Source organism: Chlorocebus sabaeus, chromosome 10 (assembly GCF_047675955.1).
Source record: "Chlorocebus sabaeus isolate Y175 chromosome 10, mChlSab1.0.hap1, whole genome shotgun sequence".
In the NCBI taxonomy this organism is placed as follows: domain Eukaryota; kingdom Metazoa; phylum Chordata; class Mammalia; order Primates; family Cercopithecidae; genus Chlorocebus; species Chlorocebus sabaeus.
In genome coordinates, this window is record NC_132913.1 from 60,100,828 (window position 1) to 60,117,642 (window position 16,815).

A 16,815-nucleotide genomic window follows, 5' to 3' on the forward strand; every position below is an offset into this window, starting at 1 on the left:
TGAATTAAATACAGCCTTTAGCTCCTGCTTCAAGCTGCTGTTTGTTGATAGCAGGTTGCAACAAGGTTAATAATGATTTGTTTGATGGATTTCCCCAAATTTTTACAGCATTTTATGCTTCTTGTATGCAACTTGCTAAGTCATAGCACTCATAAACCTCATTAAAATAAGCATTTAAGCATGTGTATATAAAACAAATACTGGTGGAAAAAGGAAGAGATTTCTCAGAAAGAGTCCCCTGAAGGTAAAGTGCACCCTGGGCAGTAAGTGAAGTGTCAAGTTGCTCTGTTTTTATAAATAGTGTCGATTCTGAATTCTGGGCTGAAAAACTGGTAAATGACAGCTCTCTCTATATTTCCTGAGGCCATCTACTGTTTTTGAGCATAAATCATAAATGTACCTTTGAACTAAGACAGTCTCGCTGGACCTATCCTTTTGCGACTCTGACTTCCAGTCTCAATGGAATATTGAAGAGGAGACTCGGTAGAATAAACAGTGGAATCCTTGTCCGGGAGTGACTGCCTGGCAATTGTTTCATGGAAAACAGGGAGGGGTGGGGGACAACAACCCTGCTCTGTTCACTGGCTCTTTAATTTAGATTACCAATGATAAAGCCGGGGCTACGGCTAAAGAAAGGTAGGATGCATACGCAGAAACATTAGTGCTAATATGCTGCAGAAAAGCCAAGATAAATCAGTCCAGCTCTCACACATCACTAAGGGAGAAGCTGATTGCAACTTGACCATGTGCCTGAGTAGTCCCATCAGTGAGAAGAGGAGAACATGGATTTAAAAAAAAACTAGAATGTACCCCTAGGGCTCCTGCCGTGGTGGACCTGGGAGAAGTGTCTGGTGTAAGTTTCAGCTTGTTTTATCCATGTATTTAGCAGTGTGTTCACATATACAGGGAGCTTGTTTCTCTTCGCTGTGTTTTCATGGAAGCCTCAAGCATGTTTATTTACAGTAGTAGACTTCATTTTCTATAAATGTAGTATCAACCTAATAAAGTTCTTAACAGAGAACAGTTTAACCCAGTGTTTATCTAGAAGAGAAATGTAAAAAAAGTAATGGTTGTCATAACTGTCTGCAGGAAGCCTGTGGGTGAGTTTTGTTTATTTGGTTTTTTTTTTTTTTTTTTTTTTTTTACGGGGAAGTGAAGGGTTAGAAGAGTAGATCTGAAATGAAAAATTCAGTTATTTGGCAATTTTTTTTTTTTTTTTTTGAATGTATTTGTCACCCAGCATTTCACTCCTCCTGTGGTCTTTTGTTTTGAAAAACTATGTTTAAATATATAAAGCCAGCCTGCTAGAAATGGATTATATTTTATGACTGGGATGTTTGTATTGTTTCATATCTGTTATTAGACAAAATAGTCATAAAGGGTGTTTTCTATGGACCTTTTTATATTCCAAAATTAAGTACAGATGGTAATTTTCAGCAGTTTTAAAAATTTGTCAATTATTTAATTTAGCATCACTTAAGCATCTGCACAAGGAGAAAGCTGAGATGGTACAGAAACTGAATGAGCATTGATTGCTAGTCTGAATTGCATCTTTAAAGTTTTTGCCTCAAATCTCTGATTTCACAGTTTATTTTTACCAAATTAGATTATCATATTTCATTATCGAGACTATGAATGGGTGGAACTCTCTGAGATATCCTACATTTCCCGTTAGAACAGGGTTTAAAGCGCCTGCTGATTGTTGCTCTGAGGGAAATTCTCATGCCGGCTCACCGAGAAGATTGCTTAAATAATGCATAGGCAAGAGCGAGGCAAGATGGAATTTATGGCCCAGACAGTGTGATCAGGCTTTTGTTCAGAGGAGACACTACTTAAGTGTGAGCATACAGCATACACTGAGGCTCAGGGGAAGGGTGTAACTGAATGAAATTAGTGACCACATGATGCTGTCCACATGCTATTTCAAAACAAGCCTTAAAACAGTCCATTGATCCTGTAGTGTGGTTGCAGGGAGGGAAAAGGGGGGATCTTGAAGTGCCAGTCGCAAATAGAATCCCCTGACCGAAAATTCCATGGGGCAGGCACAGGAAGTGAATGCTATACCAGGAGATGGTGTCCCTGGAGAGCCTAGGTGTTTGACTGATGAAATGTGGTATGGCAGTCTTGTTAGGAAAGAATATACCTTGACCAAACTACAGCGTTCTATATGCTATGTCTTCCATCTTGTCCTAATTAGAGGAATATGTCTGCTGAATCTTAATCTGTTTAATTGTTGATAGAGCAGGCATGTGATTTGCTATAAATACACATGAGCATTCATTTCTGAAATAATGGCTGTTGCCAAATATATTAGACCGACAGGAGTGCTGGACTAGGGAAGCTGTGCTGAATAGTTGAGTTTTGGAGGTAATGGACCAGTTGAGAATCACTGCACAGCTGGGCCAGCAGCTGCACCCAGTGCTCTGTCAAGTTTGGCCTCTAATTTCCTTGAACTTGTCCTTGTTTGCCAAAATGATGCACGTAGCAAGAACTTGCTTTAAATGAGCCCACTGCCAGCAAAAAAGACCCTTTTCAAAGAGTCTTTGTCGAAGTGTGTTGTCAATAGCAGCAATGGCCAAATGAGGTATTGATTAGGCGATGGGAAGTTTGAATAATCACAAAAATAAAAACCAAAGACAAAGTGATAGAATGAGGTAAGCTGGCAGGAGATCAGAGTACATTAAAAGGCAGCATTGGGTCATCACTGTCCTAACTAAAGGACATATGGAAAAATCCCATAATAATATCCAGCAATAATTATCTTGTAGTTAGGAAAAAATAAATCGGCCCCTGCAGCTTGGAAGGCAGCCCAGTAATCTCAATGTCTTTTTTCTTAACAGTGTATTGTTCTGATATTCTTTGGGACTGGGTCAGAAGGAAGTGTCAGAGAGAGCATTTTATATTAAGAAGCATCCTATGACTAAACAGTATAATTAGTGGCAAACCAAGCAGAGACAGCAGCAAGGGCTCACCTTCCATTCTCTGGTCTCAACTTCAGCAAGTGTTTATTTAGCATTTGCTGTGTATCTAGCATGTTCTAGATACATGCTCTACCCAACTAGATTAAAAACTCTTTGAGAGCAGACACTTGGATTTATATGTTTCTCTTATAAATCCCATCTCTTGAAAACTATTGCCCTTGATATGATAACGGCAAGTCTGTCTAGTTCCTTAACTTTAAAGGTATTAAATATTAAACCCTTGTTATGCAGATGCTAATTTTTCTGTTGCAATACAGATCACCCTCCCTCTTCAGATTTGAGGGCTAGTGACTTGAACACTTGCAAGTTAGGTGGTTTGGGACAAAATACCTAACCTCTTGGGAGAGGCAGTTTCCTCCTTTGTGAAATGAAGAAAGTAACATTCATCATACAAGAATTAAGAGAAGAGACGTACCTGGGTGTTAGGAGGTGCTCTCCTGCCCTCACAGGAATTAGCAGTATCATTTGCCCCATGGACTGAGCATGCAGTGGAGCACAGGGGAGGTGGGGGACTGAGTAGGATGGCAGGAAAGCTGGCTAGGAGGGTGGAACAGTACCTTTGATAAGAATATGACCTGAGACAAGATGGTGCCCGTGGGAATGAGGGGGAAAGGATGAATCTGAAATATGTTTCAAAGGGGAACGTGACAGAATATGGCAGCAGATTGTATTAAAATGGGGTGACAAAGAAGAAAGAATCATAGTGAGGAGTGAAAAAATGATGGGTTTATGATTATGGCAAAGTCTGATGTGTGTGTGTGTGTGTGTTCTGTAAAAATCAAAAGCTAAAACAACACAATCTTTCAGGGACTTATAAACTAAGAAAAGTAAGAGAGAAGAGGAAATTGGAGTGTTCTAGTTAACTTATGTAAAGGGAAAGGGAAAAATCAATAATAAACCAATAATACAGGGCTATTGCTGACAATAGAATGAGAATTCAAAGGAATTGCTTAAAATGGCAAATCTATGTTTGGAATTCTTCCCAGACAAGACCCATAGTCATCAAATAATAAGGCTCTTCTGCAATCTTGGAACTTATTTAAGTTTTCCTGAGTTAAAAAATGCCACTGAGGGGATACAAATAGTGTCAGGGTTGGGAAGCAAAAAGAGCATGAGGAATGGAAATTCTCAAAATAGCTCGGTTTTAAAGAGGAAATGGGAGCCAAAAGATGGCTAGTCGACCTTTCAGAACGTAACCATTCATTATGATTTGTCAGAAAGGTTGGCAACTGTTATTCCCTAAATAACTTATTGTGATTTTTAAGGAAATTCAAGCAAGAATCAAAATTATACCAAACCCCCAACTGGCAAAAAGGTTTTCTTCCACATATTCACTTACAAGCCCTTTATAGAAGCAATGTTGTAAACATATTTAGGCTACTTTTCAGTAGTCTACCCAACCCACCCTAGGGTCAAAGTCACATACAATTGCAATAAAAAATTAATAGCAAAACCACTTTTCTTGTTAATAATTAAAGCATATATAAGCAATACTAAGCAATAACTATATATTACAGTAAGCAATAATTAAAACATAATAGAAGCTGTAATCACCAGGATAGAAAATATTTTGAATGCTAGTACTCAGGCTTAACTACAAGATGATATGGGCTGTGACTATTTTAAAATTTGTGTCCACCTTCACTGACTTTGAGACATTGACTTCTTTAATTATGAAAAGTAGGATTTCCTTGTCCTTATTTCAGGCGTATCGTGGGTTCTACCTTTACCCATATCAGCCATGATTTGGGTTGTTTTCACAAACTGAAAAAGGAAAGAGAACGAGGATGAGATTAAAAGGCGGGTAGTGAGAGAGATACCTGAGGTAGCTAGGGCAAAAGTTAAAAGAGAGGAGAAGCAGCAGGTTTGAAGTATGAGTGAGAAGGAGGTCGAAGGGCAATGAAGAGAGCGCTGGACTTTGAATGAGGAACACAAAAAGGTGTGCATGTTGCTCTTGAGGGGAAAGAACACTGGGCTTCATGGCTCCCTGGATGAGCCACCAGGGGGTGCTTCAGCCTCAGAGAAGTTATCTCTTGAGTCTGGGATCCAGCGCTTGACTGGGTAGACGTGAGGAATCTCCAGTGTACGTCCCCCGATTTAGGTCCCCCTTGTCTTCACTTCCTTCCCTGTTCAGTTTGGATACCCTGGCCTATCATTTTAATCACCCTCTTGTCCATATTATCGGTTCTCCCAATCATTCATTCAACAAAGAGTTATTGGCCTGGCACATCGGCTCACGCCTGTAATCCCTGCACTTTGGGAGGCCGAGGTGGGTGGATCACTTGAGGCTATTAGGAGTTCGAGATTAGCCTGGCCAGCATGGCAAAACCCCGTCTCTACAAAAAATGCCAAAAATTAGCCAGGCATGGTGGCACGTGACTGTAGTCCCAGCTACTCAGGAAGTTGAGGCAGGAGAATTGCTTGAACCTGGGAGGCAGAGGTTTCAGTGAGCCGAGATCGTGCCACCGTACTCCAGACTGGGCAATGGAGCAGGACTCTGTCTCAAAAACAAACAAAACGAAAACAAAATCTGAAAGATTTGTGGAGTGACTCCTGTGCATCGGACATTGTCGTGTTGGATTCTTGGAAATGAATGAAGCAGATCTGTGCCTGCCCTTGTCACCTCGCAGGTCCAATACCAACCCTTCCTCAGTCCAGTTGTAGACTTTCTCTTGCCTCCAGCCAGGCTGCTGAGCACTGCCAGAGAAAACCACACCACTGTCCAGATGGCTTCTGTGGCACATCCATCACCGCCAACCTCACTGGACCCCTCGGCACAACTGCGCCATCCTTACATATTCTCCTAATGCATTTCTACCATTCTCCCCAACATGTATTTGAAGATTTCTACTCTCCTCAAATCCTTGACCAAACCACCTCCTTGGTCACTTTTTGCAAACAGCCTCACCTCTTACCATGCAAGATTTCAGCTTCCTGCCAACAAATCTGCATAACCCAAATAAAACCAACTGCCCTGTGGACAATTCAACACAGTGAAATCAAGTCCAACTCCAGGAAGCCTTGGAAGGCTAAGGAGGTCTTTACTGAAAGTTTCTTGAGGAGTCAGCCAAGACCAAAAAGGGCACTAATCTTAAAATGTATAGCTAGATTTCCTAAAAATTGTTTTTACATGTCTTTCTCCCCAAAGTCTGGCTCCTCCTCATGTCCGTTTGTTTCTTCTCGCCCTCTGCCCTCTTCCTCTGTTTCTTCACCAGCTGCCACATTCATCCACCTTGCCTTCTTACTCTGGCCTGCCTTCTCTTATTCCTGCATGGGTAGAGCACACTAGTGTGTCTTGATGTTGGCCATTCCCCCCACCACCCATTCCTCTTACCTCCATCAGGACAAGTCATAGATGGTTGACTAAGCAGATTATTCTCCTTTTGAGTGAAGTGGGGAGGCATTGCAAATACTGGCAATTATATATACATATATATAAAAATATATAATCTATTATATATATACATATATATATATATGTCAATTTGTACGAATTCATTTCTAGTCCCTCAGGTTAAGATAGAAGAGGTTTTTCCTCCCGTGACCCTTTCACCTGTGTCCTGGACCCCATTAACTCTCATCCTCTTAGGATGCTTACTTTATGCATAATTTCCTCCATTTCTTGTATCTTTCACCTTTTTATCCCTAGCGGATCCTTCTCATCTGAATGTACAGGGGCTCCAACCATTCCAATTTAAAAGAGAACAAGGCAAAACAAAACCTTCATCTTCCCCTTGTACCCCTTTATCTACTCTATCTCCCCTTTTATAGCCAACCTTTGTAATGAAATTGTCTATTTGTTGTATCCATTTCTTCCCTTCCCAGACACTCCTCAATCCACTGTGATTAAAATTCTACCCCAGCTACTCCACAGAAACATCGCTAGCTGAAGTCATTCCCTGCCTGCTTGTTCCGAATGTGAAAGAGAGCCTCAGTCCTTAATTTTTCTATAGCATTGGACATTGTAGATTCCTTTCCCTTCTTGAAATATCATTTTCTTGCAGCTTTTTAGTGCTCTCCTATTCCTTAGTCTCTGTAGGCTTATCTTTCTTTATACACTATTAAAATCTAAGTGGTATTCAGGGGCACTCTTCTGACTTTGGGAGAAATGGGGAGATGCCATTCATTGCTGTGGCTTCCATTAATACATACATACTATTGACTCCCATACTTAGATCACCCCGGGCCTGACTTTGGGAGGCAGGATACAGATCCCTTCTATGTGGAGAGCAGAACTCTAAACTCAACTTGGATGTTAACCCCAGAATGGTGCAGTCTGAGGGTGGGCCTGTTTTTCTCATCCACACCAATAATTTGCTGAATTACCCTTCTGTTACAAAAAACCTCTCTCAAACATGTTCCATCACTACCACCACCAGTTTTGTTGTATTGATCTCCTTTGGGGCTGAAATACAGACTTTCTTCTTACATTCTTCCATAGTCTACTGTTTATAGTATAAACTTCGTAGAATTTGTCCCTCTAATTAAGCCAAAATTTTGGAATGCAAAAGTCTTTTCTATTCTATCTCAAAACTGCTTTTTTTTTTTTTTTTTTTTTTTAGACAGAGTCTTGCTCTGTCACCCAGGCTGCCAGGTTGCCAGGCTGGAGTGCAGTGGCGCGATCTTGGCTCACTGCAACCTCTGCTTTGCTTCCTGGGTTTGAGTGATTCTTGTGTCTCAGTCTCCCTGGTAGCTGGGATTACAGGCGCCTGCCACCACACCCAGCTAATCCTTTTTATTTTTAGTAGAGATGGGGTTTCACCATGTTGGCCAGGCTGATCTTGAACTCCTGACCTCAGGTGATCCACCCACCTTGGCCTCCCAAAGTGCTGGGATTACAGGTGTGATTCACCGCGCCCAGTCGAAAACTGCTTATTAAAAATAAAAAAACCTTTGACTGTCTGTATTTTGGATAAATAAATCTATTTAGACACGCAATTGGCTTCTTTGTTTCCTTCAATTCTTTTACTGTCCTTGGGGTAACTGAATGATCTCACAGGGGCAATGAGATACAAACTTTTAAATATTTTAACCTACAAAGGAATGGAAAAGGGAATTGAGTTGGTGAGAGGAATCATTCAAGAGAAGAGACTCTTGACCCTTGAACATGAAGGTCCAAGAGAATACCCCTTTGCTTATCTGAGCAGATTCCTTATCATCTAAAATGTACCTATCTCACTTTGAAACTGGAAATGATTGGAAGACTCCATCTCATTTTTCAACACTTCATGAGTAAATGGATTTATGATTGGGGATATGGCTGTTTGTTGGACATTCATAATTAAAATGTGAAAGAAAGAACTAAATCCATTGGCCTTGTCCAATTTCATCCTGATTTAATAGGCACAAACTAATGTCCATCCAGGTCAACCTATATAGGTAAAGGAGGTAATGTTTAAGAAACTATTTTGAACCTTCGAGCCCTAACTACATTTTGGAAAAGTTTCATGTGACAGGGAAGTCTGATGATTTGGGTCAGGAAAATAAGCTTTTATATTACCTATTTAACTTCTTTAAAGCCACTTTTTGTAGAAGAACATGGAATATATTTGCATTTCCCAGAGATGAAGAAAGTAAAACATTTCATAAATTCAAATCATGTCATAGTTAAATTAACCCAAAATTTAACTGTTAATCAATGACAGAGAAATGGAAGAAGGTGTGACATGCTTCAGTTGCTGGACTCTTACCATCCAGGCATGCAATTGCATTTTGAAAAGATTGGAATCACATGAAGAGATTATTGGACCACCTAACGAAACAGACATCCCAGTAATCAATCTCAGAAATAATAAAAGCATGAATTAAGTGTTTTTGATCAATATTCACCCAACTCATATCCTTAATGATAATACTTAACTGAAAGAAAGACCTTTGCTTCAAGGTTCATTTGAAATTCACAGAGAACTCTAAATTTGTTTTGACATCCTAATGCTTCTGGAAAGTATAAGTCCTGTATTTCATTTTGTAGAATTAGAGCAGACTGCATAACTTGCTCTTACATAGCACAGACAGTCTCTATTTTTTCATTCTATGTTTTAATAAGAGAAAATGTAATGGGGAAGGGAGACAGAGGGGAAGGAATCTTTGGATTGGGGAGTGGGAGGAAAGAGCCATGTGTACAGTTCTCTCCTGTGAATTGTGCCTGTGCCCTCTTTAAAGGTATGCCTCTTGCAGGTAAATTCAAACAATGGAAGAAGCTATCTGTCTGAACCTGACTTGTTAATTCAGAGGACAGAATCATAGTTCTAGCTTCATCTTAATTAAGTGAGTTTCTACAGTTTTTCTTCTTCTAAAAGGGGAACATATGTGTTAGTCCATTTGCATTACTGTGAAAGAATACCTGAGACTGGGTAATATGTAAAGATATGAGGTTTATTTGGGCTCACAGTTCTACAGCCTGTACAGAAAGCATGTTGCTGGCATCTGCTCCTGGTGAGGCCCTCAGGAAGCTTCCAATCATAGTGGAAGATGAAGGGGGAGCAGGCATGTCACATGATGAGAGCTGCAGCAAGAGAGAGAAGGCTGGTCTCAAATTCCTGGGCTCAAGCCATCCTCCTGCCTTGGCCTCCCAAAGTGGGCCTGGCTTCTGGTAGGTTCTCAATAAGTGTTTGTAGTTTTCGTATCTGGAGCCAATTAGAATTTGATCTGAAAACAACGTTCATATTAAAGAACAAAACTGAATTTTCCCCCATTCTAAGTGAATCTCTAGAATGATTCATTTCCATATCTGTAAAATGTGAAGACTAACCCTTAGTTATTAGGGGACCTCAATGAGATAACACAGGAAAGTCCTTCATAAACAATCCAGCTCTATTAAAATAGAAAGTTTATCATGAAAAAAACCAAACCAGAGCCCTTGATAAATTCTTAGTTACTGTGTTATTGTTTAATAGCAGACATTTGAGTTTTTTAAAAAATTAATATATGCTTTTTAAGGAATAATTTTGAACATCTGAAGTTAAAATATTGAAAAATCTCTTTGCTAAAAGTTCTTTCCCTGTGGGTAATTTTATGCCTGATTATATTAGAAAGCACAGGAAGTCCAACATCTTGCATAGAGTTAATGGTAAATTTTGTGTCTTGGGAACCATAGATAGAAAATTGGTTTCTGATATTTAGATGTTTCACCCATGTAGCTGTGTATGGGATATGGGCTGGGGGTGTTTGTCAGCCCAGACTCTGAGCCATCCACCCCCTCACTGCATTTTGATGATTTTTATTATGCACAACTGTACAGAATTGCTGATATTTCACCCTACTTTTGACCTACAAAAATGGTGATTTCATATGTTCAGCCTTAATATATTTCTGTTATTGAATGTGTGTTTATCTGCTCTGTCTGATATAGACATTTGGAGGGCAGGGAATTGTATATAATATCTAAAAGGAAGTCCAGAAATCTGAGCTCAGACAATGTAAAATATAAAGTGTAGAGGTAAAGTGTCTTTTCATGTGGGCTGCAGTTACTATTATTGACATCCTTCATGGAGACAAATGCACTGGAAATCATAGGTGCTTAATAGCTGGTAATGTCCTATGGGTGAACTCCACTCCTGGGGAGTGTGCAGTTCAAACTAGGAGCAATCTGGTAACCTGGGTATGCGGCAGCACCCCTGACTCATCTCCTTATTCCTGAGTTCTGCTGCCTTCCTATTAACTCACTTCCCTCTGCTGTTACCACTCTGTGAGTACTGTTGCTTTCACCTGCAGCTTACCCAATTAGGGGGATATAGGGTGTCCCTGTTGCACTACTTTTTAAGCCTCTTTTATTGTAACCCATAGTAGGAATACATTTCACATCATGACCCAGTACACTATACTGTATTACATATATATGCATATGATCAATCAATCACTCAATCAATCTAATTCTGTTCTGTTCTCTTCCATTCTATCTATGATATATATCTTGGTAGGCCAGTTCCCAGTTCTGAGAAGCTGTCCATCATGTCTTTTTTGAATGAGGACCCAGCTAAACTTGTGGAGACCTTTATGCTTCATGAGAGAGGGAAAAAATGCTAGCTCAATCTTTAAGCTTTTTATCCCTCTTAAGTAGCTGTGGCCTGTGTCAATTTATATCAGGATTTGTTTTCCTATTCCTGGTTTTGAGAAGCCACAGCCTTGCAGATAAGCCCCAGACTGGGGCTATGGCTTCAGTAACAAAGTTCTGGAACCCATGGAATTAATTATAGGTGGTAATGGCTTCAGTCACGGTGGGATGTTTCAGTTTGACCATGACTATCACCAGAAATATGCTGCTGTGTGCATGGATATAGCCAGGTGAGATTATTTATCTTTATGCTGTTTCCTACTTCAGATATGACTTTATAATTTCTCCTACCTATAAATTGAGATTTAAATTTATTAAAATTCCTATGCAGAGCCATATAACTAAATACAGACTATGAATTTTGCTAGGAGAAGCAGTAGCTTGGGAATACTTTGGTTTTGATTAAAACTTTTGAAATGTTGTGAAAAGAGGTATAGCACCTTTAATTCAATTCTAAATTTTGGTATAAAACTTGTATATTTATTTCTATTAGAATTAAGAAAAATAAACACCACTTGCCTGCCTTAAGTCTCAGATAGTCTGTTTAAATGTGGCTTTTCCAGTGGTCCACTACTTTTAATTCAGAGACCTATATTTTTCTAGGGGAAAAAAAAGGGCAGTTTCTTCTCCCCATAGGATTGTTCCATCATTATCAAAGTAGACTGTGTCATATCTGAAATCCTGCTAATCAGACAGGAACTAGAAGCACGGGGCTTTCTTGTTCGGGTGAATTCAGAATGGATTTAGTGTGTTGCTCAAAGGGAAAACTTTTGAATTAACTTGCCTTAGACTTGCACTGATTTTTGAGGTGTGGAGGCCCTCGGCAGAGTGTTTTGATTGGTGTCGGCCTGCTTTCTGCAGTGAGAAAGCTGACTCAAGGGATATGTAACAATCATCGGAGATTTCCTTTCAAGAACTCACAGAAATGCCTCACAGAGCCCAGGGTTAGAGGGAGGGTAGTGGAGGGCAAGGCACAAAATCTGGATGATTTATCTCAGCCTCTGACACATTTTATATCCTTGAGTAAATCACTTAACCTCTCTTTGACAGGGCCTTCAATTGTACAATGGAAATAAGGTTCCCATTTCATAGACCTCACTAAAAGGGATATTATCTATTTTGACCAAAAAAAGCAGACTTTTTTTTTTTTTTTTGCACTGAAAGTAATTCTGAAAGAGTTACAACAGTATTTTGAGATGACGGCATTATCAAAATAAGCAAATGACTAGCCAAAGGAAGCATATATTAAATTAGGGTCAATCCTTCAGATTAAAAAAAATGCATTGAGAAGCTGCTATTTTCAAGACACTTTCCAATTCACTTTTAATCCTCCCAGTAGTTCTGGGTGGCAGTTAGTTATTTTCCTATTTCTAACTTTATGAATAACAAAACTGAGGCTCAGAGAAGTTAACCAACTTGCTTGGAGTCACACAGCAAAGAAGTAGCTGTGCCCAGCTTCTAGTCTGATGCTAGTTCCAGCATCCTTTCCATGATGCATCATCTGCCTTTGATGTGGGATTAAGAGATAATAGTATATCTCAAAACAAACCCACTTTCTGAGAAAACTGAATAGTTGAAATACCTATATTTAGTTTCTAAATCATACTTCAGTTTCCAAATTTGCTTTATTCTCTGGAGCTATTTTTCTTTAAGGTGTATATTGTATTGTTTCAACATTGTTGTTTCTATCAAATGCATTTGTTAGTTGTTAATGGTTCTTTACCAGTTCTTTTAGCACTAGTTAACAAAACTCTTCAGAGGCTTATTTGTGACATACTATTATTCCTTTTTAAAATATATGACTGACTCTTGGTGAATAATCTTTGCAGCATTGTTATGCCTATTTTCATAATTTGCAACTTTTAGGATAAGGCATTCTTCAGTCCAACGGGGTAGTCTGTTAGTTGCCAAGCCCAGGCTAGTTAGATGTTGTGTTTTTGAAATCTCATCTGAGAGGATGAAAAGTTGAATAGTGACATGGTTTGGCCCTGTGTCCCCACCCAAATCTCACGTTGAATTGTAATCCCTACTTGTTGGGGGAAGGGCCTAGTGGGAGGTGATTGGATCATGGGGGCGGATTTCTCCCTTGCTGTTCTCATGATGTTGAGTGAGTTCTCATGAGATCTGATGGTTTAAAAGTGTGTGGCACGTCCTCCCTCGCTCCCTCTCTCTCTTTCCTGCTCCACCATGGGAAGACGTGCCTGCTTCCCCTTCACCTTTCTCCTTGATTGTAAGTTTCCCAAGGCCTCCTAGGCATGTTTCCTGTACAGCCTATGGAACTGTAAGTCTATTAAACTTATTTTCTTCATAAATTACCCAGTCTCAGATAGTTCTTTGTAGCAGTGAGAGAATGGACTAATACCAACAGATTCCTGTTTTTCCTTCCAGCTTCACAAGCAGTAGTGGTGTTACAAATCCCCTCTCACTTCAGGCTTTCTATGTCTATGAACAGTTCAGACTGACTGGAACTATTTATTGAATACCCCTTACTTGGGTGCATTAGTCAAATGTGATTGATTGCTATAACATACCACCAGCTTAGGAGAAGGAATTAGACTCCTTAATTGAAGATGCAACTTTGGAGGACAGGGTGTAAATCATTGAATACAAAGTCCAATAATTTTCTCACAGTGAATACAATGTGTCTATGATTGCATTCTCAATACAGCCAGACAAAGCAGAGATGGCTGATATTCAAGACTACGCATTGGGAGACTCCTAAGAACCTTTCTCAAGATTCATCCAGTTTTACATCTTGTCTGGAAATGTTCTCATGTTTCTCAGGGAACCTTGTTCAAAGCGATGCTACTATGTATATGTATACATGTACAGTTAGAAAGTTAATTTATTACAGAATGCTTTGAAAGCCAACACATTTTAACTGTTATCCATATTACAACCTTGGCATAGTCTTTTTTTTTTTTTTTTTTTTAAATTTATTTATTATTATTAAACTTTAAGTTGTAGGGTACATGTGCACAACGTGCAGGTTTGCTACATATGTATACTTGTGCCATGTTGGTGTGCTGCACCCATCAACTCGTCATTTACATCAGGTATAACTCCCAATGCAATCCCTCCCCCCTCCCCCCTCCCCATGATAGGCCCCGGTGTGTGATGTTCCCCTTCCCGAGTCCAAGTGATCTCATTGTTCAGTTCCCGCCTATGAGTGAGAACATGCGGTGTTTGGTTTTCTGTTCTTGTGATAGTTTGCTAAGAATGATGGTTTCCAGCTGCATCCATGTCCCTACAAAGGACACAAACTCATCCTTTTTTATGGCTGCATAGTATTCCATGGTGTATATGTGCCACATTTTCTTAATCCAATCTGTCACTGATGGACATTTGGGTTGATTCCAAGTCTTTGCTATTGTGAATAGTGCTGCAATAAACATACGTGTGCATGTGTCTTTATAGCAGCATGATTTATAATCCTTTGGGTATATACCCAGTAATGGGATGGCTGGGTCATATGGTACATCTAGTTCTAGATCCTTGAGGAATCGCCATACTGTTTTCCATAATGGTTGAACTAGTTTACAATCCCACCAACAGTGTAAAAGTGTTCCTATTTCTCCACATCCTCTCCAGCACCTGTTGTTTCCTGACTTTTGAATGATCGCCATTCTAACTGGTGTGAGATGGTATCTCATTGTGGTTTTGATTTGCATTTCTCTGATGGCCAGTGATGATGAGCATTTTTTCGTGTGTCTGTTGGCTGTATGAATGTCTTCTTTTGAGAAATGTCTGTTCATATCCTTTGCCCACTTTTTGATGGGGTTGTTTGTTTTTTTCTTGTAAATTTGTTTGAGTTCTTTGTAGGTTCTGGATATTAGCCCTTTGTCAGATGAGTAGATTGCAAAAATGTTCTCCCATTCTGTAGGTTGCCTGTTCACTCTGATGGTAGTTTCTTTTGCTGTGCAGAAGCTCTTTAGTTTAATGAGATCCCATTTGTCAATTTTGGCTTTTGCTGCCGTTGCTTTAGGTGTTTTAGACATGAAGTCTTTGCCCATGCCTATGTCCTGAATGGTACTACCTAGGTTTTCCTCTAGGATTTTTATGGTATTAGGTCTAACATTTAAGTCTCTAATCCATCTTGAATTAATTTTCGTATAAGGAGTAAGGAAAGGATCCAGTTTCAGCTTTCTACTTATGGCTAGCCAATTTTCCCAGCACCATTTATTAAATAGGGAATCCTTTCCCCATTTCTTGTTTCTCTCATGTTTGTCAAAGATCAGATGGCTGTAGATGTGTGGTATTATTTCTGAGGACTCTGTTCTGTTCCATTGGTCTATATCTCTGTTTTGGTACCAGTACCATGCTGTTTTGGTTACTGTAGCCTTGTAGTATAGTTTGAAGTCAGGTAGCGTGACCTTGGCATAGTCTTTAGACTGTGTATCTTACAGAGGATACAAGAGCAACTCCAGGTCTTTCCTCCTTGGTCCTTCAGCTGCTACTCTCTTTCCTAGTTCAACAATAACTCATAATCATTTAGCACAAACTACAGATATGTACAAATGCAATGACTGAGATATAGAGTTCCTTGTTATTGCCGTTGACTTTAAAGAAATGAGTTTATCAGGATATAGGCATGGACAAAAACTTCATGACTAAAACACCAAAAGCAATGGCAACAAAAGCCAGAACTGATAAATGGGTTCTAATTAAACTAAAGAGCTTCTGCATACCAAAAGAAACATCATCAGAGTGAACAGACAACCTACAGAACAGGAGAAAATTTTTGCAATCTATCCATCTGATAAAGGGCTAATATCCAGAATCTACAAAGACCTTAAACAAATTTACAAGAAGAAAACAAACAACCTCATCAAAAAGTGGGCAAAGGATATGAACAGACACTTCTCAAAAGAAGACATTTATGTGGCCAAGAAACATATGAAAAAAAACTCATCACCACTGGTCATTAGAGAAATGCAAATCAAAACCACAATGAAATACCATCTCATGCCAGTTAGAATGGTGATCCTTAAAAAGTCAGGAAACAACAGATGCTGGAGAGGTTGTGTAGAAATAGGAACACTTTTACACTGTTGGTGGGAGTGTAAATTAGTTCAACCGTTGTGGAAGACAGAGTGGTGATTCCTCAAGGATTTAGAACCAGAAATACCATTTGACCCAGCAATCCCATTACTGGGTATATACCCAAAGGATTATAAATCATTCTACTATAAAGACATGTGCACATGTATGTTTATTGCAGCACTGTTCACAATAGCAAAGACTTGGAAACAACCCAAATGCCCATCAATGATAGACTGGATAAAGAAAAGGTGGCACATATACACCATGGAATACTATGCAGCCATAAAAAAGGATGAGTTCGTGTCCTTTGCAGGGACATGGTTGAAGCTGGAAACCATCATTCTCAGCAAACTAACACAGGAACAGAAAACCAAGCACCACATGTTCTCACTCATAAGTGGGAGTTGAACAATGAGAACACATGGACACAGGGAGGGGAACATCACACACTGGGGCCTGTCAGAAGGTGGGGAGCTAGGGGAGGGATAGCATTAGGAGAAATACCTAATGTAGATGATGGGTTGATGGGTGCAGCAAATCACGATGCATACAAACCACCATGGCACATGTATACCTGTGTAACAAACTGTAAGTTCTGCACATGTATCTCAGAACTTAAAGTAGATGAAAAGAAAAGAAAAGAAAAGAAAAAAGAAAAGAAATGAGTTTAAAGTCCAGTTCAAAACCTGGATGATGAGTTGTTCCCTGCTGGAACTAAACCTTGCTTTTCTCACCTTG

General features: G+C 39.5%; 1 protein-coding gene across 5 annotated transcripts in view; it reads left to right on the forward strand.

The window, feature by feature from the left end:
* The window catches only part of RAPGEF4 (Rap guanine nucleotide exchange factor 4), a 310,152-nt gene that overhangs the window by 118,182 nt on the left and 175,155 nt on the right, over positions 1 to 16,815 (forward strand). Inside the window, exon 1 of one of the 5 annotated variants that reach the window (XM_007965377.3) lies at positions 650 to 853. The exons of 3 other annotated variants lie outside the window; for them this stretch is intronic. The gene's annotated coding sequence lies outside the window, so the exon portion shown is untranslated. Of the gene's footprint in view, positions 1 to 649; positions 854 to 16,815 lie in introns of those variants that run through there. One more of the 5 variants, XM_007965376.3, reaches the window with a different exon arrangement.